The sequence below is a fragment of the Orcinus orca genome, chromosome 10 (assembly GCF_937001465.1).
Source record: "Orcinus orca chromosome 10, mOrcOrc1.1, whole genome shotgun sequence".
NCBI lineage: Eukaryota > Metazoa > Chordata > Mammalia > Artiodactyla > Delphinidae > Orcinus > Orcinus orca.
Genome location: NC_064568.1, coordinates 41,953,305 through 41,976,341, shown reverse-complemented (window position 1 = coordinate 41,976,341; position 23,037 = coordinate 41,953,305). Strand labels below are relative to the sequence as shown.

Below are 23,037 nucleotides of genomic sequence, written 5' to 3'. Positions count from 1 at the left end.
GGAATAGCACTTTCCTGCCTGACTCAGGACAATAAGAATGTAGGACAAAGGAAGAAAACCAATCTTAGTTAAGATTAGGACAGCTTTGAAGATAAACGTGAAAAGCTCAGGGTTTCCTCTCATGAATTGGAGGACATAATAAAGCATCCAGGTTAATTGGGGGGCAGCCGTGTGTTGGATGTTGTGCTAGGGAGGGAGATGGGGTGTGGATGCAGTGGAAGGAGGATACAAATGTGGGTACCACATGATATCTCCTCAGGAGGAGTTCACAGTCCAGTGGGGCTGACACCCATAAATAGACAAACATTGAACAGGGGAATGAATCCAATAGTAGAAATGAGGAACAAATGCTGTGAGTAGGAAGTGGGACCACAAGAGATTTTTCTCCTTGTATTTGATATTTTCTGTATTCTCTAATGAGCATGTATTTATTTTATAATGGAAAAAGTAAAATTTTCCTAACAAAAAAATATGTGGGGAGTAACAGCTCTGTGGGAGTTTGGGAAGGCTCCGCTAAAGAGGGAGCATCTGTCCTTGAAGGACAAGGTGAAATTTCCTGGGAGAGGAGGAGAAGAAACCTTGCATGTCTGATGTTGGTAGACGCCTTCACCCCACTGCCAATTACCCCAGAGCCTGCGCTGTACTCTTTACCAACACGTCATCTGTAAGATGAGGTGGCAATGATCATAGCAGCTTCTTTAATACCTTACAGAGAGAGGCAGGATTAAAGAGGGGCTGAGAGCATGGACCATTGAACCAGATGGCCAGCATTTGAATGCTAGCCCTTAACACTTAGTAGCTATTCGACTTTTGACTAATTACTAAATTAACGTCTCTAATACCTAGTTTTCTCTCATCTGTAAAATGGGGATAAAATAGTACCTGCCCATTGAACTGTTACAGGGATTGAAAGAGGATGACTATGAAGCACTTAGCACATAGCTGGCACATAAGTACGTAACTAGTAAATATTAGCATTGCCAGTGGAGGGCTGGAGCCTGCTTGTACCAGCTCCTGAGAACTGTGGGCATGTCTGCCCAACTTCATGTTAATTATTTGTCACCTTAGTAGCTTGAAATCCACCATGGTGGGAGTATTTACATCATGGAAATCAGCAAAGCCTACAAATCAGGGCTTTTTCTGCCAGAGAGTTGATTGTTAAACATTTACTGGCACTGCCACTGGCTGTTGCTATTATTAACCTCTCAGGGTCTATATAAAGGGTATCTGCCCCCTCCCAGTCCTTTATCAAGATTTTCTTTTAGAAAGGTACGTGAATCCATTGTCACAATTGGTTTGAAAATTTGTGCTGAACTGACATTGGCAGCAAGAAGTATTCCTAAAAAGGAAGTCAGGGTATAATGTCTCTTTGTCACTTGAAGAGTTAATGACTTTTACTGTCAGATTCAGAGATTTGCCTTCTACAAGGGATGTCTCCCTGGGCTATGTGAGGTATTATTTTTCCCAGATACTGCTTTCCATCACTTCTGCAATGTTTATTAGAAAGAGGTGGTGCAGAATAAATTGACTCTTGTCATGAAGTATAATATCTGTGTTTCTTCAACTAGATTTATCTTTTTTTTTTTTTTTTTTTTTACTTAGGCCAACTTATTTTGGAAAATTAGTGAGTACAGGCCAGTTGCTGAAGATTAAACTTTTACAGCAAAACTGTACATTTATGGTACATTAGCGGATAAGTGGTTGAGGGGGTGTAAGTGGGACGCTAATTCCCTTGGGTGGGTGAGACGTTACAGAGAAGGCTTAAGGCAGAACCCCAGGCCCAGAGATACTGGGACCCTTGTAGGCAGCTTAGGCCCAAAAGACAAAATGGAGTCCCTTACGGTAACTGAAGCCCAAGGTCAGGCTGGACCCAGGGACTGGGCAACCCAGATTTGAACCCCATTGTACCACTTTCTCACTGAGTGACCCTGCACAAGTCATTTAATGTCTGTGAATCCCACTCTCCTTGTCTTTAAAATAGGGATAATAATATAATAATAATTATTTTTCCCTCTGGGTCATTGTGTGGGTTAAATGAGATAGTACATGTGTCTGGCACATAATAGTCCCTTAATAAGTGGTAGCCCTGATTATTATTTATACTGATCTGACTTACTCTGGGAAGTCATTTAATAAATGAAATGAAATCTAATTCATTTAATAAATGAATCTGCTCTCTTCTGCTTGGGGCCTGCTGCATGGAGTTGCCTTCTGAGAAGCAACTAGACTGCAAATCATCACCTGCTATTTGTATTATCTATCCTGTGACTCGGTTGGTTCCTGAAACCACACTTTGTTTTTTGGTTTATGGTATCTTAGTCATTGTGACCAGCAGGCACCTAGGGTTCCCTCTGTTCCTCAGTTTCAGTTGCTCTCTTTAAGATGATAAGCTATCTTGGAGGGGGGCGGGTATCCTCCAGGCTCTCTTGAACTTAATTTCTTGTTAATTTTCATAGCCCATATTTAAGTCAGATCATCCCCCAAATAACTGCCAAATATGGTGAAAACTTGTCCAGCCATTTCTAAGTGGTAATGGCAACAAAGAAGCAAATCTCTGTAATGGTCAACAGTGTGAAAGCCTGTTGAGCTTCCTGTTGTTTTAAAATCCTTCTCTCCCAATGTCAGGACTAGTCCCAGGGATTGGGATTCAGGTCAGGTTCAGTGATCCTTACTCTAAGGAGGGAAGGAATATCTGCTCTGCAATAGCAACGTCTGACATGTGTATTGATTAATTCATTCGGTACATAGTCCTTGGGCACCAGCTTTTCCAAACACCGGCCTTTCTACTGTATTATATAGTAGTATTGGAGTCTTAGGTTCAAAATCAGTCAGTAGGCCTAGGAAAAATTCAGTAAGCTTGCCTTTTTCTATAATTTGTTAATTTGTTGGTAGATTTGCTTAATTCTTTTTTTTTTTAAAGATTTATTTATTTATTTGGTTGTGCTGGGTCTTAGTTGCGGCAGGTGAGCTCCTTAGTTGTGGCAGCTAGTCTCCTTAGTTGTGGCTTGCCGGCTTTTTAGTTGTAGCACGTGGTCTCCTTAGTTGTGGCAGGTGGGCTTCTTAGTTGCGGCTCGCCAGCTCCTTAGTTGCAGCACGTGGGCTCCTTAGTTGTGGCATGCAAACTCTTAGTTGCGGCATGCATGTGGAATCTAGTTCCCTGACCAGGGATTGAACCCAGGCCCCCTGTATTGGGAGCACGGAGTCTTATCCACTGCACCACCTGGGAAGTCCCTGATTTGCTTAATTCTTTCTTTATTATTATTATTATTTTAAAAAATTAATTTATTTATTTTTGGCTGCACTGGGACTTTGTTGTTGCATGCGGGCTTTCTCTAGTTGCAGAGAGTGGGGGCTGCTCTTTGTTGCGGTGCGCAGGCTTCTCTTTGCGGTGGTTTCTCTTGTTGCAGAGCACAGGCTCCAGGCATGCGGGCTTCAGTAGTTGTGGTTCACGGGCTCTAGAGCACAGACTCGGTAGTTGTGGTGATGGGCTTAGTTGTTCCATGGCATGTGGGATCTTCCCAGACCGGGGATCGAACCCGTGTCCCGTGCATTGGCAGGAGCATTCTTAACCACTGCGCCACCAGGGAAGCCTCCTGATTTGCTTAATTCTTGAATGGAGATATGGAAGTCATTCTAAGGCACATAAGAACAGTAGATGAGAAGTAAAAAGTGGAGTGACATTTGCACCAAGTCTGCTCTCTTCAAGGCCACCAGTGACCTCCCTGGATGTGTCTCTGTCATCCTGTCTCATCTCAGTGGCATGTAATACAGTAGACCATTTCCCCGTCTGTGAAAGACTGTGCTCTTGGCATGAGACCCACTCTCCAGGTTTTTTTTGCTGCAACTTGGTTTCTTCCTCCCAGTTTACTCCACAAGGATTTCCTGCTCCACTCCATCTTTGCATACTCTTATCAGGTTGGAAAGTTCTGCTTTAAAGGCAGACCTCAGAGATTGTGTGGGTTTTGTTCCAGACCACTGCAATAAAGTGGATATCGCAATAAAGTGAGTCACAGGAATTTTTTCGTCCCAGTGCATATAAAAGTAATGTTTACATTATATTGTGGTTTGTTGTGTGCGATAGCATTATGTCTTTAAAAAAATGTACATACCTTATTAAAAAATAATGCTGTTGGAAAAATGGTGCCAATAGACTTGCTCAACGAAGGGTTGCCACAAACCGTCAATTTGTAAAAAGCACAGTATCTGTGAAGTACAGTAAAGCAGAGTGCAGTGCAATGAGGTTATTCCTGTATTCCTAGTTTGCTCAGAATTTTTATCATGAATGGGTATTGAGTTTTGTCATATGCCTTTTCTGCATCTATTGAGACAATACATGGTTCTTCTCCTTTAATCTGTTAATGTGATGTATTATGTTGATTGATTTTTTAAAAATACTAAACCAACGTTGTGTTCCTAGGACAAATTTCATTTGGTCGTGATGTGCTTTTTTGAATGTATATATTGCTGTATTCATTTGTCAGTATCCCTATGTGCCTGAAAGACACTGACCTGTAATTTACTTTTCTTGTAATATCTTTGTATTTAATATCAGGTTTATGCTAGCCTCATAAAACAAGCTAGGAAGTGTTCCCTTCTTCCCACTTTCTGGAAGTGTTGTGTATTATTAGTGTTATTTCTTTCTTTATTGTTCAATAGCATTCACCAGTGATGGTATCTTGACCTAGAGCTTTCTTTGTGGAAAGTTTTTAAATTACAGTTCTATTTCTTTAATGGATATAAGGCTATTCAGATCTTCTGATTTTTTTTTTTCTGTGTCAGTTTTAATTTGTGTTTTTCGAGGGATTTGTCTACCCTACCTCAGATTCTGTTCTAGACTGCCTTCTCTTTTTTTTCTCTATCCACTTTCCCTAGGTAGGCTCTATCCTCTTTAGTTTAAATATGATACTTTAAAAAATTATAAACATTTCCAACACAGGAATACAGAGAACATTATTCTAAATACTCAGACCCGCCATCCTGATATAATAGATATTACCATTTAATCTTGTTAATCTCAGCTTTTTTTCTTCTATGTTGCAGATACAGTTGTGTCTCTCCACAATCAGATTCCAGTCCTTCAGTTAAAAAAAAAGCTAGTGTCTATCCTTTGCCTTCATGTTTTCATGCTTTTATTCTATGTATTGTTTATGGATACATACACACTTGTGTGTAGTATTGTGTATTTTGAGTCAGTTCAAAATACACAATAGTTTATAGTTCATCCATTATAAGTGCTTATAGTTCATCCATTAAGTGCTGTATAATTATGACAATATTTAATTATCTATTTTCACATTGATAGAGTTTTAGGTTGTTTTAGATTTTTGTTCCAATGAACATCCTTGCACCTAACTGTTAGCCTGTGGGAGAAGTGGCATTGCTGGGTCATAGAGTGTACGCTCCTCAGCATAAATATGTCTTGCCAAATTGCTTTCCAAAATGTTGGTGCCAATTTATATTCCTACCAGAAATAAATGGCATTTCATATAGCCCTACATCCCTGACAATACTTACTAATGTTAGGCTTTTAAATCTTTGCTAATTTCATATATGGGAAATGGCATCTAATTGTGTTTTCAATTTACATTTTCCTGAGTTCTGTCCTAGTGAAGCTATTTTTTATCTATTTAAGTTTCCTCTTCTCTGATTGGCTTGCTCACATTATTTGCCAAGTTCCTCATGGGTTGTTTGTCTTTTTCATATTGTTCTTACTGTTCATATAGTTCTTTTTTTTTTTGCGGGGGGGGGTCTCAGTTGCTGTTCACGGGCTTTCTCTAGTTGAGGTGAGCAGGGGCTACTCTTCATTGCTGTGTGCGGGCTTCTCATTGTTGTGGCTTCTCTTGCTGCAGAGCTCGGGCTCTAGGCTCACAGGCTTCAGTGGTTGCAGCACGTGGGCTTCAGTAGTTGTGGCACGTGGGCTCAGTAGTTGTGGCGCATGGGCTGTAGGGCGTGCAGGCTCTAGGGCACGTGGGCTTCAGTAGTTGTGGCTCGTGGGCTTAGTTGCTCTGCGGCGTGTGGGATCTTCCCGGACCAGGGGTCGATCCCGTGTCCCCTGCATTGGCAGGTGGATTCTTAACCACTGCGCCACCAGGGAAGTCCCTCATATAGTTCTTTATATGGTCTGGATTATTGATTCTTTGTTAGTTAAATACAGTGCAAATGTCTTCTCCCAGTCTGTGGTTTGTCCTTGTATTTTGTGAGCCCGCCAGACCACAGATTGTAATTTGGGTTTGAGAATGGACAAGAATGATGATTTGGAAAGTTCAAGGTTGCTTTTACTTTGGTTTCCTCCTATAGCAGCAAATAAGTTGTGCAAAGGAGAGAAATGAGACAAGAGTGTAAGCAGATCATTGGGGTCCCCCACGTTCTTGTTGTAGTCAGTGGAGATGTGCCTGAGGCCATGATCATCACAGTTCTCTTGGGGAAACCTAAAGTCACAAAGTTGGCCAGGCCTTGGGCATACAAGTAAATTACATGTGGACTTGGCAAGTGGAGAGGGAGGTGGTTTGGGGGTGATGAGTTGATCAGGAATCTGTGACTTTAGTCAGTGTCAGTGGCCTCCCACCTGCCTCCTACCTCACAGATTTGTTGCAGGGTTCATGTGCAATGATCTATGAGAAAACTCTAAAAACCATAATGCAATTTTCCAGTGTAACTCAATTAATAATAGCAGTAATACGGTAGTTCTGAGGTTTGGATGTTTAAGCGGGGACCACTTGAAGCCAGAGATAAATCATTCTCTTTCAGCAGTCAGAAAAGACCACAGTGCCATTCGGTTTCTTCTTAAACTCATACAATGTCTGATGACATATTTAAAGTTTAGCACCATATGGTGATTTTGTTGTGTTTTCATATGTTGTGTGCACAGATGGTTAGAAAATAAAATTACCCACCTCCCACCTCAGCTGGTCTCCTCAGCACCTTCTGGGCCAGAAGCGGGGCAATTAAAGCATCAAGCTGCCAAGTCCCCCTCACAGAGTTGGACCTTGAATAATTTGTCTCAGGCAAAACACCGCAGGGCACTGCCCAAGTAGTGTTTTCCGCTTGGGCCTTTTTGCTATTTCCTGTGGAGGAGGAAGGAAATTGAGGCTATGTGTCTGGCAGCTGCATGATCATAATGCAATTACCCACAAATATCAGGAAGTGAGGGGAGTTCTTAGCAAGTGAACCATAATATACGTTTCATCAGCTTTCAGTTGGCCAGTCAGTCAACAAATGTTTATGAAGTGCCCAGAGAATGCATCGCATGCCATTTAGTTTTCAGATTTTCTAATCTCTGGAGCATCTGAAAGTAGAGAGTAGATTTCCAGGGCTTATCCTCTCAGATGTAATTTGAAAGGGACATTGAGTTGCTAGTCCAGTATTTTGATGGGAAACTGCCTGATTTATCTGCCTCACATTCCCAGAGGTCTTCTGTTTTGGGTCTAGTTACTGTCATTTAGATTCTTTACCCTGAAGTATTCGCTTCATTTTGATCCCCAACCTGTAATAATAGTGAGTTATTAAACTTGCTCAACAAAATTAAATGTTGTGTTTCTCATTTCTTGGAAATAAAGTGTTGAATCTACTCCACAGAAACCACGGCACTCTCTGAAAATAGCAATTTTTTTCAGAAGCAGTAACCATGGTTGCTCTTAATTAGAAGCTAAATTGGTTTCAAATATAAAGTTTTGTTTTATGATGAAAGGGAGAGAAAGCTGGACATTCCTGGGGAATTGGTACTTCTCTCTCATTGGGAGGGCAGACAATCAGCTGCCCCAGCTTCCTTCCCTTTTTAACCTCCAAAGTCTTCTTAACTCTCCTTCATCTTCCTTCCCGTGCTGGAGGAAGAACTGTACTTTTGCCTGTTCGTTTCTTCCTTCTTAAAAAAAGTATTTTTAAATTGTACATAAAATTCCATATTCTCCCCTTTAAAAAGGAGAGATACAACATAGATAAGCTACAGTCCCCTTTGACTACCCACTCCCCCCAGGCCCTTCTAGACAGTGATCCCTATCATTTTCCAGGGTATATCCCTCCAGAGCCTCATCTGTACATTGTCACCTGTAACTGTGTTCTCCTGTATCCCTTCTAGTCTGCTTGCCATCCATCCTGCCTGCCATCCCTGAGATGCCCATAGCTCTGCCCAAATGGAGGCAAGAGGTCCTGTTGGGTAAGCCATGGTCATGTGACTGGGTCCACACCGGAGGCTGTTCTAGCTTGAGCTTCTAGGTCTCGCTTCCTGGCCAGCTCTGTCTAACTTGACAGGGCTCTGATCCCTGTGTTTGCCCCTCATCAGTAGCTGGCCCTCACTCCCCTTTGATATCTCGAGTCATGGTAAATTTTGCAGTCCTGTAGTGTTCCTGTGCTGGTCTTTGACTAGTTTGCTGTCAGATGAATCTCCTGCTTTGCTTTGTATGGTGGAAGGGCAGAACTCTGCAGGCCACATTTCCCAAGCTCTGGTGTCAGCTGGCCTCTGGCTGGTTTTGGACAGGAAGAATTCTGGCAAGATTGTAGGGGAGGAGGAAGGAAGAAGCCAAGGAATTTCTCTCTCTCTGACCTGGTTAGTATCTCCTTCATTATTCCAGTTCCATTTGGCCAGACCTGCCTCTTTCAGCTTCTGCAACTGATCTCAGCCTTTGGGTTCAGTTATCTCTGCTTCCTCCCTTTGTTCCTTCAGTCTAGAAGTGGGGGCAGTGTCCCACTCGTCCTAATTTCTGGGTTGTTTCCCTGTCCTCTTGGCTTCTCACTCAATTTAAAATACTTAGAGCATTTGTTAGAAGAACAACTGGAAATGATGGTTTTTTACACCCTGGAAGTTTATTTTATGATTTCCAAGTTATAGCTGCCAGGACTTCTTGATTCCCTTTCTGCTGAAAGCACTCATCCAAGAAGAGGTTAACACCTAGGGGACTGGGAGGGCTCAGGTGGCCCTAAAATATAAATCCAGATGTTGGTGGGCAGGTTGTTGTTGTTGTTGTTGTTTTTAGGATAAATTGTCTAGTTGGCATATGTGAACTGTAGGTTTAGTTACTTGTGGAACTATGGAAGGATTATACCAAGTTATGGTGATAGAAAAGAATAGAAATTTTAGAAGCCAAAAGGAGAGTTTAGAGTTCCTCCAGTGAATGTTTTTGATACTCTTGCCCATAGAGAAATCACAGACAAGAAAGTGGGCATTATATATCCAGAATGGGGGTATTTGATCTGGATGATGTAGAGCAGCGGTCCCCAACCTTTTTGGCACCAGGGACCGGTTTTGTGGAAGACAGTTTTTCCACGGACCACGGGTTGGGGGGGATAGTTTCGGGATGATTCAAGCACATTACTTTATTGTGCACTTTATTTCAATTATTATTACATTGTAATATATAATGAAATAATTATACAACTCACCATAATGCAGAATCAGTGGGAGCCCTGAGCTTGTTTTCACTTGCCACTCACTGATAGGGTTTTGATATGAGTCTGCAAGTAATTGATTTATTATGGTCCCTGTGCAGTCAAACCTCTCTGCTAATAATCTGTATTTGCACCCACTCCCCAGTGCTAGCATCACTGCCTCATCTCCACCTCAGATCATCAGGCATTAAATTCTCATAAGGAGAGTGCAACCTAGATCCCTCGCATGCACAGTTCACAGTAGGGTTCGCGCTCCTATGAGAATCTAATGCTGCCACTGATCTGACAGGAGGCAGAGCTCAGGCAGTAATGCGAGTGAAGGGGAGCTGCTGTACATACAGATGAAGCTTCGCTCGCTCGCCCGCCTGCCCGCCGCTCACCTCCTCTTGTCCGGCCCGGTTCCTAACAGGCCATGGACCTGTACCAGTCCATGGCCCAGGGGTTGGGGACCCCTGATGTAGAAGAGACCAAGAGGTGAACGAGGTGGGCAAAGACAGCACTGACATGGTGTCTTTTAAATAAATAGGCTATAACAATTTGACCAGCAACTAGAATCTGCTGCCCAGGGGAAAGGGACAGGCTTTGGTATTTTGTAATCTTGTTATAGGTCTTTAATTTGTTCCTCCTGGACAGTAGTGAGTCATCTTATGGCACAAGAGTGAGTTCTGCCCTTGGTCACTGGATGTCTGGGAAACCCAAGGTGTAGAATTGATTAGACCCTTTCCTGTTTCGTAGAAACTTGGTTCACAGGGACATTGAATCCAGTGGTCCAGCCCATGATGGAAAGAACTGTCCTGACTCCCCACAGTCTGTATTCCAGGGCAGACATTTGTTTTTTGTTAATTTTTGGTAAGACTGTGAAATATTAAGAAGCTTTAAGATTTTTCTAACTTTCTTTTCTTAATAGGTCTTTATTGGAGTATAATTGCTACACAATACTGTGTTAGTTTCTGTTGCACAACAGAGGGACTCAGCCATATGCATACACGTGTCCCTGTATCCCCTCCCTCTTGAGCCTCCCTCCCATCCTCCCTATCCTACCCCTCTAGGTCATCGCAAAGCACCGAGCTAGTCTCCCTGTGCTACGCTGCTGTTTCCCACCAGCCAACTGTTTTACATTCGGTAGTGTATATGTCCAGGCACTGCTACTCTCACTTTGCCCCAGCTTTGCCCTCCCACCCCATGTCCTCAAGTCCATTTTCTATGTCTGTTTCTTTATTCCTGCCCTGCAGCTAGGTTCATCAGTACTATTTTTTTTTAAGATTCCATACATATGTGTTAGCATACGGTATTTGTTTTTCTCTTTCTGACTTATTTCACTCTGTATGACAGTCTCTAGGTCCATCCACCTCACTACAAATAACTCAATTTCATTTCTTTTTATGGCTGAGTAATATTCCATTGTATATATGTGCCACATCTTCTTTATCCATTCATCTGTCGATGGACATTTAGGTTGCTTCCATGTCCTGGCTATTGTAAATAGTGCTGCAGTGAACATTGTGGTACATCTCTCTTTTTGAATTATGGTTTTCTCAGGGTATATGCCCAGTAGTGGGATGTAGTGCTATTTTTAGTTTTTTAAGGAACCTTCATACTGTTTTCCATAGTGGTTATATCAATTTACATTCTCACCAACAGTGTAGGAGGGTTCCCTTTTCACCACACCTTTTTCAACATTTATTGTTTCTAACTTTTTTGATAATGGTCATTCTGACCACCGTGAGGTGATACCTCATTGTAGTTTTGATTTGCATTTCTCTAATAATTAGTGATATTGAGCAGCTTTTCATGTGCCTCTTGGCCATCTGTATATCTTCCTTGGTGATGTCTACTTAGGTCTTCCGCCCATTTTTTAACTGGATTGTTTGTTTTTTTTGATATTGAGCTCCATGATCTGTTGGTATATTTTGGAGATTAATCCTTTATCTGTTGTTTCATTTGCAAATATTTTCTCCCATTTTGAGGGTTGTCTTTTTGTCTTGTTTATGGTTTCCTTTGCTGTGCAAAAGCTTTTAAGTTTAATTAAGTCCGATTTGTTTATTTTTGTTTTTATTTCCATTACTCTAGGGGGTGGGTCAAAGAAGATCTTGGTGTGGTTTATGTCAAAAAGTGTTTTTCCTCTGTTTTCCTCTAAGAGTTTTATAGTGTCTGGCCTTACATTTAAGTCTTTAATCTATTTGGAGTTTATTTTTGTGTATGGTGTTAGGGAGTGTTCTAATTTCATTCTTTGACATGTAGCTGTCCAGTTTTCCCAGCACTACTTATTGAAGAGGCTGTATTTTCTCCATTGTATGTTCTTGCCTCCTTTGTCATAAATTAGATGCCTATATGTGCGTGGGTTTATCTTTGGGCATTCTATCCTGTACCATTGATCTATATTTCTGTTTTTGTGCCAGTTCCGTACTGTCTTGATTACTGTAGCTCTGTAGTATAGTTTGAAGTTGGGGAGCCTGATTCCTCCAACTCTGTTTTCTGTTCTGAAGATTGCTTTGGCTATTCAGGGTCTTTTGTGTTTGCATACGAATTGTAAGATATCTTGTTCTAATTCTGTGAAAAATGAATGCCATTGCTAGTTTGATAGGGATTGCATTCACTCTGTAGATTGCTCTGGGTAGTATAGTCATTTCACAATATTGATTCTTCCAATCCAAGAACATGGTATATTTCTCCAGCTGTATGTCATCTTTGATTTCTTTCATCAGTGTTTTATAGTTTTCTGAGTACAAGTCTTTTGTCTCCTTAGGCAGGTTTATTCCTGGGTATTTTATTCTTTTTGTTGCAGTGGTAAATGGGAGTGTTTCCTTAATTTCTCTTTCTGATTTTTCGTTGTTGGTTTATAGGAATGCCAGAGATTTCTGTGCATTAATTTTGTATCCTGCAACCTTACGAAATTCACTGATTAGTTCTAGTAGTTTTCTGGTGACATCTTTAGGATTTTCTATGTATAGTATCATGTCATCAACAAACAGTGACAGTTTTACTTCTTTTCCAATTTGTATTCCTTTTATTTCTTTTTCTTCTCTGATTTCTGTGGCTAGGACTTCCAAAACTATGTTGAATTAAGAGTGGCGAGAGTGGACATCCTTGTCTTTTTCCTCATCTTAGTGGAAATGCTTTCAGTTTTCACCATTGAGTATGATGCTTGCTGTGGGTTTGTCATATATGGCCTTTATTATGTTGAGGTAGGTTCCCTCTATGCTCATTTTCTGGAGAGTTTTTATCATAAGTGGGTGTTGAATTTTGTCAAAAGCTTTTTCTGTATCTATTGAGATGATCATATGATTCTTATTCCTTAATTTGTTAATGTGGTGTATCACTGATTGATTTGCATATATTGAAGAATCCTTGCATCCCTGGTATAAATCCCACTTGATCATGGTGTATGATCCTTTTAACGTGCTGTTGGATTCTGTTTGCTAGTATTTTGTTCAGGATTTTTGCATCTATGTTCATCAGTGATATTGGTCTATAATTGTCTTTTTTTGTGATATCTTTTTCTGGTTTTGGTATAAGGTTGATGGTGGCTTTGTAGAATGAATTTGGGAGTGTTTCTTCCTCTGCAATATTTTGGAAGAGTTTGAGAAGGATCGGTGTTAGCTCTTCTCTAACTGTTTGATAGAATTTGCCTGAGAAGCCATCTGGTCCTGGACTTTTGTTTGTTGGAAGATTTTTTTTTTTTCAGCTTTATTGAGGTATATTTGACATAAAATTACAAGACGTTTAAAATGTACATCTTGGTGATATGATGTATGTGTACATTGTGAAAGGATTCCACCCATCTCGTTAATCAACACATCCATCACATCACGTATTTATCCTTTTTGGGGGGAGGTAAGAACATTTAAGTTCTACTCTTTCAGTAAATTTCAATTATACAATACAGTGTTATCACTACAGTTGCCATGTTTTTCATTACATCCTCAGACCTTATTCATCTTATAACTGAAACTTTGTACCCTATTACCAACCTCTCCTTATTTCCCCCACCCCCGAACCGGGCAACCACTTTTCTGCTCTGTTTCTAGCCTTTGACTTCTTTTTTTTTTTTTTAAGATTTCACATATAAGTGATTCTATGCAGTATTAGTCTTCCTCTGCCTGGCTTATTTTAGGTTAATTACATTTAAAAAGCATTCCAACCCATGTCCTCAAAAGCTGTATAATCTTCCTTTACAAATCAGAGTTTTTATTTAAATTGTATAAAAACCATATATGGTTTGCATTATTTTTCCTTATTAGACATCAGGTGTTTTTTGTTTTTTGTTTTTTGTTTTTTTGCGGTACGCGGGCCTCTCGCTGTTGTGGCCTCTCCCGTTTCGGAGCACAGGCTCCAGATGCACAGGCCGAGCTGCCATGGCTCACGGGCCCAGCCGCTCCACGGCATGTGGGATCCTCCCGGACCGGGGCACGAACCCGCGTCCCCTGCATCGGCAGACGGACTCTCAACCACTGCGCCACCAGGGAAGCCCTAGTCATCAGTTTTATACACATAAGTGTATACATGTCAATCCCAACAGCTCAATTCATGACACCAGCACCACCACCACCCCGCCACTTACCCCCCATGGTGTCCATATGTTTGTTCTCTACATCTGTATCTCAATTTCTGCCCTGCAAACCAGTTCATCTGTACCATTTCTCTAGGTTCCACATATATGTGTTAATATACGATATTTGTTTTCCTCTTTCTGACTTACTTCACTCTGTATGACAGTCTCTAGATCCATCCACGTCTCTACTAAGGACCGAATTTCGTTCCTTTTTATGGCTGAGTAACATTCCATTGTACATATTTACCACATCTTCTTTATCCATTAGTCTGTCGATGGGCGTTTAGGTTGCTTCCATGACCTGGCTATTGTAAATAGTGCTGCAATGAACATTGGGGTGCATGTGTCTTTTTCAGTTATGGTTTTCTCTGGGTATATGCCCAGTAGTGGGATTGCTGGATCATATGGTAATTCAATTTTTAGTTTTTTTAAACAACTTCCATACTGTTCTCCATAGTGGCTGTATCAATTTACATTCCCAACAACAGTGCAAGAGGGTTCCCTTTCCTCCACACCCTCTCCAGCATTTGCTGTTTGTAGATTTTCTGATGATGCCCATTCTAACTGGTGTCAGGTGATACCTCATTGTAGTTTTGATTTGCATTTCTCTAATAATTAGTGATGTTGAGCAGCTTTTCATGTGCTTCTTGGCCATCTGTATGTCTTCTTTGAAGAAATGTCTATTTAGGTCTTCTGCCCATTTTTGGATTCGGTTGTTTGTTTTTTTAACATTGAGCTGCGTGAGCTGCTTGTAAATTTCGGAGATTAATCCTTTGTCAGTTGCTTCATTGCAAATATTTTCTCCCATTCTGAGGGTTGTCTTTTTGTCTTCCTTATAGTTTCCTTTGCTGTGCAAAAGCTTTGAAGTTTCATTAGGTCCCATTTGTTTATTTTTGTTTTTATTTCCACTACTCTAGGAGGTGGATCAGAAAAGATCTTGCTGTGATTTATGTCAAAGAGTGTTCTTCCTATGTTTTCGTCTAAGAGTTTTACAGTGTCTGGTCTTACATTTAGGTCTCTAATGCATTTTGAGTTTATTTTGGTGCATGGTGGTCAGGAGTGTTCTAATTTCATTCTTTTACATGTAGTTGTCCAGTTTTCCCACTTATTGAAGAGACTGTCTTTTCTCCATTGTATATCCTTGCCTCCTTTGTCATAGATTAGTTGACCATAGGTGCGTGGGTTTATCTCTGCGCTTTCTATCTTGTTCCATTGATCTATGCTTCTGTTTTTGTGCCAGTACCATATTGTCTTGATTACTGTAGCTTTGTAGTATATTCTGAAGTCAGGGAGTCTGATTCCTCCAGCTCTGTTTTTTTCCCTCAAGACCGCTTTGGCTATTTGGGGTCTTTTGTGTCTCCATACAAATTTTAAGATATTTTGTTCTAGTTCTGTAAAAAATGCCATTGGTAATTTGATAGATTGAATCTGTAGATTGCTTTGGGTAGTACAGTCATTTTCACAATGTTGATTCTTCCAATCCAAGAACATGGTATATCTCTCCATTTGTTGGTATCATCTTTAATTTCTTTCATCAGTGTCTTATAGTTTTCTGCATACAGGTCTTTTGTCTCCCTAGGTAGGTTTATTCCTAGTTATTTTGTTCTTTTTGTTGCAGTGGTAAATGGGAGTGTTTCCTTAATTTCTCTTTCAGATTTTTCATCATTAGTGTATAGGAATGCAAGAGATTTCTGTGCATTAATTTTGTATACTGCAACTTTACCAAATTCATTGAGTAGCTCTAGTAGTTCTCTGGTGGCATCTTTAGGATTCTTTATGTATAGTACCATGTCATCTGCAAACAATGACAGTTTTACTTCTTTTCCAATTTGTATTCCTTTTATTTCTTTTTCTTCTCCGATTTCTGTGGCTAGGACTTCTAAAACTATGTTGAATAACAGTGGTGAGAGTGGATATCCTTGTCTTTTTCCTGATCTTAGAGGAAATGCTTTCCGTTTTTCACCATTGAGAATGATGTGTGCTGTGGGTTTGTTGTATATGGCCTTTATTATGTTGAGGTAGGTTCCCTCCATGCCCACTTTCTGGAGAGTTTTTATCATAAATGGGTGTTGAATTTTGTCAAAGCTTTTTCTGCATCTATTGAGGTGATCATATGGTTTTTATTCTTCAATTTCTTAATATGGTGTATCACATTGATTGATTTGTGTATATTGAAGAATCCTTGCATCCCTGGGGTAAATCCCACTTGGTCATGGTGTATGATCCTTTTAATGTGTTGTTGGATTCTGTTTGCTAGTAGTTTGTTGAGGATTTTTGCATCTATATTCATCAGTGATATTGGTCTGTAATTTTCATTTTTTGTAGTATCTTTGTCTGGTTTTGGTATCAGGGTGATGGTGGCCTCATAGAATGAGTGTGGGAGTATTCCTTCTTCTGCAGTTTTTTGGAAGAGTTTGAGAAGGATGGGTGTTAGTCCTTCTCTAAATGTTTGATAGCATTCACCTGTGAAGCCATCTGGTCCTGGACTTTTGTTTGCTAGAAGACTGTTAATCACAGTTTCAGTTTCATTACTTGTGATTGGTCTGTTCATATTTTCTATTTCTTCCTGGTTCAGTCCTGGGAGGTTATACCTTTCTAAGAATTTGTCCATTTCTTCCAGGTTGTCCATTTTATTGGCATAGAGTTGCTTGTAGTAGTCTCTTAGGATGCTTTATATTTCTGTGGTGTCTGTTGTAACTTCTCCTTTTCCATTTCTAATTTTATTGATTTGAGTCCTCTCCCTCTTTTTCTTGATGAGTCTGGCTAATGGTTTATCAATTTTGATTATCTTCTCAAAGAACCAGCTTTTAGTTTTATTGATCTTTGCTATTGTTTTCTTTGTTTCTATTTCATTTATTTCTGCTCTGATCTTTATGATTTCTTTCCTTCTGCTATCTTTGGGTTTTGTTTGTTCTTCTTTCTCTAGTTCCTTTAGGTGTAAGGTTAGATTGTTTATTTGAGATTCTTCTTGTTTCTTGAGGTAGGCTTGTATAGTTATAAACTTCCCTCTTAGAACTGCTTTTGCTGCATCCCACAGGTTTTGGATCATCGTGTTTTCATTGTCATTTGTCTCTAGGTTTTTTTTGATTTCCTCTTTGATTTGTTCAGTGATCTCTTGGTTATTTAGTAACGTATTGTTTAGCCTCCATGTGTTTGTGTTTTTTACGTTTTTTTCCCTGTAATTCATTTCTAATCTCAGAGCCTTGTGGTCAGTAAAGATGCTTGATATGATTTCAATTTTCTTAAAAATTTACTGAGGCTTGATTTGTGACCCAAGATGTGATCTATCCTGTAGAATGTTCCATGTGCACTTGAGAAGAAAGTGTAAACTGCTGCTTTTGGATGGAATGTCCTATAAATATCAATTAAATCTATCTGGTCTATTGTGTCATTTAAAGCTTCTGTTTCCTTATTAATTTTCTGTTTGGATGATCTGTCCATTGGTGTAAGTGAGGTGTTAAAGTCCTCCACTATTATTGTGTTACTGTCGATTTCCTCTTTTATAGCTGTTAGCAGTTGCCTTATGTATTGTGGTACCCTTATGTAGGTGCATATATATTTATAATTGTTATAGCTTCTCCTTAGATTGATCCCTTGATCATTATGTAGTGTCCTTCCTTGTCTCTTGTAACATTCTTTATTTTAAAGCCTATTTTATCTGATATGAGTATTGCTACTTCAGCTTTCTTTTGATTTCCATTTGCATGGAATATCTTTTTCCATCCCCTCACTTTCAGTCTGTATGTGTCCCTAGGTCTGAAGTGGGTCTCTTGTAGACAGCATATATATGGGTCTTGTTTTTGTATCCATTCAGCCAGTCTATGTCTTTTGGTTGGAGCATTTAATCCATTCACGTTTAAGGTAATTATTGATGTGTATGTTCCTATATCCATTTTCTTAATTGTTCTGGGTTTGTTTTTATAGGTCCTTTTCTTCTCTTGTGTTTCCCGCTTAGAGTAGTTTCTTTAGCATTTGTTGTAGAGCTGGTTTGGTGGTGCTGAATTCTCTTAGCTTTTGCTTGTCTGAAAAGCTTTTGATTTCTCCATCGAATCTGAATGAGAGCCTTGCTGGGTAGAGTAATCTTGGTTGTAGGTTTTTCTCTTTCATCACTTTAAGTATATCCTGCCACTCCTTCATGGTCAGCAGAGCTTCCTCTGAAAATCAGCTGATAACCTTATGGGGATTACTTTGTAATGTTGTTTTTTGTTTTTCCCTTGCTGCTTTTTTTTTTTTTTTTTTTTTGCGGTACGCGGGCCTACTCACTGTTGTGGCCTCTCCCATTGCGAAGCACAGGCTCCAGACGCGCAGGCTCAGCGGCCATGGCTCACGGGCCCAGCCGCTCTGTGGCCTGTGGGATCTTCCCGGACCGGGGCACGAACCCGTGTCCCCTGCATTGGCAGGCGGACTCCCAACCACTGTGCCACCAGGGAAGCCCTCCCTTGCTGCTTTTAATATTTTATCTTTGAATTTAATTTTTGTTAGTTTGATTAATATGTGTCTTGGTGTGTTTTTCCTAGGGTTTATCCTGTATGGGACTCTCTGTGCTTTCTGGACTTGGGTGACTATTTCCTTTCCCATGTTAGGGAAGTTTTCAACTATAATCTCTTCAAATATTTTCTCAGACCCTTTCTTTTTCTCTTCTTCTTCTGGGAACCCTATAATTCGAATGTTGGTGTTTTTAGTGTTGTCCCAGAGGTCTCTGAGATTGTCTTCAATTCTTTTCATTCTTTTTTCTTTATTCTGATCTTATTTTCACCATTTTGTTCTCCAGCTCACTTATTTGTTCTGTTTCAGTTATTCTGTTTTTGACTCCTTCTAGTGTATTTTCCATTTCTGTTATTGTGTTGTTCATCTTTGTTTGTTTGTTCCTTAGTTCTTCTAGATCTTTGTTAAACATTTCTTGTATTTTCTCCATCAGTGCCTCCATTCTATTTCCGAGATTCTGGATCATCTTTACTATCATTACTCTGAATTCTTTTTCAGGTAGATTGCCTATTTCCTCTTCATTTATTTGGTCTTGTAGGTTTTTACCTTGCTCCTTCATCTGTGACATATTTTTTTGCCATCTCATTTTTTTTTTTTTTTTATGAGTGGGATTGTGTTCCTGTCTTACTGGTTGTTTGGCCTGAGGCTTCCAGCCCTGGAGTTTGTAGGCTATTGGGTAGAGCTGGGTCTTGGTGCTGAGATGAGGAACTCCGTGAGACCTCACTTGGATGCATATTCCGTGGTGTCTGAGGTTCTCTGTTAGTCCAGTGGTTCAGACTCAGACCTCCCACCACAGGATCTTCAGCCCGACTCCAGGCTCGTGAACTAAGTTCCCACAAGCCGCCTGGGGTGGCAAAAACAAATAAATAAAATGAAAAAAAAGAACAATAACAAAGTAAAAAATAAAATTAGCCTAGGAAACTAACAGATATGTTACGAAGAATATAAAAATAAAGTTATAGATGCATCAACAACTTGAAGGTACATCAGTACCACAATAGTAAAAAAAGTGGAGGAGGGAAAAGAAAAAAAAAGTGGGGATGGGGAAGGCCTTTGCTGTGGAGGGCGGGGCCTAAGCAAAGGCAAGGTTTGGGTAGTGGGTGGGGCCAATGCTCAGGACCCATGGGGCTGGGAAAGGCCCTGGGGGCTGTGGGGGGGGTGGAGCTTAGGCTCAAGGAACAGAAGGGACCCAGGTGTGCCCCCCACCTCTGGTCTCAGATGGTAGGGGACCTCACCTGGGAGCCCAGCAGGCTTCCTGGGCTGAGTGGGGGGGGCAAACGCCCTCTTCTCCTCTCCTCTGGTCTGGGAGGGCCCCTCCTGCCTGCCTCTACTGATCTCCCTAGCCTCCCTCCTATGCCCCCAAGGACCGACGCAGCCTGGAGCAGGGTTTGGAGGGCAGGTACCGGCTTGGGAGCTCAGCAGGCTCCCCTGCCCAAGTGGGCCAGGCGATCCCGCTCTGCTCCTCTCCCACGCTTCCCAGAGAGTCCCTCCTGCCTGCCTCTCCTGATCTCACCAGCCTCAGGGGCGTCAATCCTGTCTGACCTCCACTTCTTCTCTGCCCTCAGCCCCGCTACGTCCTACCGGTTCATTTTGGGGTTCCTCCTGTCTCCTTGGGCATCAGAGTCCCCCACCAGCAGCAGGCAGGTGCCCTAGTTATGGGGAGGCGCTAACTCTGCGTCTTCCCACACCACCCTCTTGACTCTTCCTTCCCTAACTATATTTTCATAGACAGCTTGGGGTAACATGTGAACTAAGAATATCTTTTCATGTTAATTTCATCTGAAAACAAAAATAGAAATGAATAAGTATATTACATAAATCCAGACTGATTTTTTGACTGTCTCTGTATTGACTTTATTTAAAAACATGGATGGTAACCTAACAATGTTAATAGGCAGAAACATTGAACTGGTGCCATTTTGGCAGTTCCAATGAAGAAACCAAGTGGTAATTAAGTTTTCCCCTTTCTTGTGGAACATGGTTATACAACAGTTACATTATTCTGCCAGCGAAGTAGCCCTAGGAGAATTAAAGCATCGCTGGAAGCTGTACTCTAGTGTTATCCATGGAAGTATTTCAGAACTTTCTACTAATCAAGCACAAATCCCCAACATGGGATTATTATTATTTTTAGCTCTTGAAAATTAAAAAGAAAAAGAAAAATCTGTGAAGGAAATGTTTTTCATCTATGGGTTAAGCAGTACTCAAGAGAAAGCTGTATTCTAAAGGGTGAGTGTTTTAGTCAGGATTCTTGGCTACCAGGGACTGAAACCCAACTCAGACCAGTTTAAGCAAAAAAGGAGGTTTTGTGTGTTTTTACAAATCCTGGTGTAACTCACAGAACCAAAGGAAATGTTGTAGGAATGGGCCCCACTAGGAATTGGGCCCGCGTCCTGGGAGCACATCAGTATCCCTAGTCTCTGCTTCCCATTTCTGCATCTGTCCACATGCCAGCAGTATTTTCTTAGACATCTCCACCAGGTGCTCCCTCTGTGGCCAGAGGGGTGGGTTTTGTGATTCGCCGTCTGCAGCAGGACCATATGAAGTAGGAGGAGGAGCATTTTGCCAGAAGGGGAGGGTGCTGTTTGGAAAGATGAAACACTTTGGGTAGGACACATTTAGCAAGAGGAAAAGAGACCTCAGGTCTGAAAGATCAACTGGATTGGGTTATGTTTTGACAACTTCCTAAAACTACATAGACTAGATATTCCTAGGGAATGTTAGAATCTTTTTAAAAGACATGTATACACACACACACGTACTTACATATTTTGTACAGATGTCCATGATACGTTAAATGAAAAAAAAGGTCATAAAATAGTGTATGACAGGTTCTATTTCCATAAAAACAAACCATCCAGCTCCTATATATATGTATATATGTATGTGTATCTTTGTTTGAGTGAAGAGAAAGGTGTGGAAGGATACAAAGGCTGACATTGTTGATTACATCAAGGAGTTGAGAATAGGAGTTGGGGCTGGGGGAGATGATCAGCTTTGCCTTTATATATCATGTATTGTGTCATTTCACTTGTTAAAATAAGCTTGTGTTATGCTCGTAATTTGAGAAACATCCAATTAAGGAAAAAGAAGAGGAGCCTATTCCGACTGACCTCAGGAGCGTGGATGCAGGGATTGAATGTGATAGCTTGGGAGTCATGTCATTTTTTTTTTTTTGGCTGTGCCGCATGGCTTGCGGGATCTTAGTTCCCTGACCATGGATTGAATCCGGGCTCTTGGCAGTGAGAGCGTGGAGTCCTAACCACTGGACTGTGAGGAAATTCCCCGGGAGTCATGTTATCTTAGGCTGGCAGGCCAGGGCATTCCACTCTTCCCAGATTTCCAGGACTGGGAAGCACGGCAGAGGATGTTGCAAACCAGACTGGAGCAGCAGCAAACTGGAGACATCCACAGCACTGTTGTTCACCAAGTCTGTATCCCGTACAGAAAGCAGACCTGAGTGGATCAGACCTACCACCACCCCTGATATAGCAAAATCTCCTGGGCAGGGCCCTTCCTACCCAGCACACAGATGGCTGCTTCTGCTCATGGACTACCCCTGCTCCAGTCAGCCATGGCAAGAACAGCTGGGCTACTTTCAAATGAAGCACCTGATCTGAGCCACTAATTATGCGCGAAAGAAGAACTGATGCGCCCCTTTCATGGAAAAGAAGGCCAAACGGCTGGCCCTTTGAGCCTCATGGTCTGTTCGGTTTGGTTAAGAACTTCCAATACCTGGCACTAACCTGCTACAGAGGCTCTTATCATAAGTAACACACCCTTAGGATTGTACATGGATGAGGATGTGTGTGAGGTCAAGGGGTCTCCCTGTCTGTTGTCACAGAACCACCATAATGAATGTGGCCAAAGAGACATGGGCTGAGGTCCTGACGAGGGAATCGGTGATGTGCGATGTTGTGAGGTGCTGAAGATCAAACAGACAACGGCAGCTGCCACTGCAGCCAGCCCTGCCATTTACTGGGTGCCTATACTGTGCTGGGTGCACCACATACATCTTAGTGTGTAATTCTCAACGATTTGGGTGGCTGCTTTCAGTCACAGCTGATAGTTGGGACTCAGGGTAAGTGATGTGCCTCAGGTCCCACTGCCAGTAAATGGCAGGTTTGGGTTAGGACATTTCCCCCCAAACCACACAGCCTCCCGAGGAGCGAGCCTTTATTGCATTTCCCACTCACTAGCCAAAGGAGTTAGAGCAGCTCTGATTTTAGATGCATGGTCTTCATTCTTGAGATGGAATTGTTCCATCAAAACTAAAACCTAATTTAAAAACAATAATGTGCAGAATGGAAGGACGATGTAAGGCAAGTGGCTTCTGCCACTGGGAGGGCCATGCCTGTTCTCTTACTGCCACCTGCTAAGAGGGACTAGGGAGAGAACGGATCTGGGCACTGGGATTCGAGTGTGAATCCAGTTCGGGACACTAAATTGTAGGTGCTTATGGACCTGAGGCAGAGGTGGCCATGGGTGATACTCATTTGCATCTCAGAGAGTCTTTGAACAAGACAGAAAGATGGAAGAAAACTCTAGGTGCACAATGAAAAAAAAAACAACACACAGAAATAATATGATCCCAATTGTTAAAAATTGGATATAAATTT

The 23,037-nt window shown here is 41.3% G+C and overlaps 1 protein-coding gene and 1 long non-coding RNA gene across 18 annotated transcripts in view; both read left to right on the top strand.

Annotated features, from left to right (window-relative positions):
* LOC125965666 (uncharacterized) overlaps positions 1 to 23,037 on the top strand; it is a 313,457-nt gene that overhangs the window by 148,464 nt on the left and 141,956 nt on the right. The window lies entirely within an intron of this gene.
* Positions 1 to 23,037, top strand: part of LARS2 (leucyl-tRNA synthetase 2, mitochondrial) — a 278,606-nt gene that overhangs the window by 113,613 nt on the left and 141,956 nt on the right. For 2 of the 17 annotated variants that reach the window (XM_049716296.1, XM_049716297.1), the window contains exon 4: positions 8,075 to 8,152. The exons of the other annotated variants lie outside the window; for them this stretch is intronic. The gene's annotated coding sequence lies outside the window, so the exon portion shown is untranslated. The remainder of the gene's footprint in view (positions 1 to 8,074; positions 8,153 to 23,037) is intronic. 17 annotated transcript variants of the gene reach the window in all.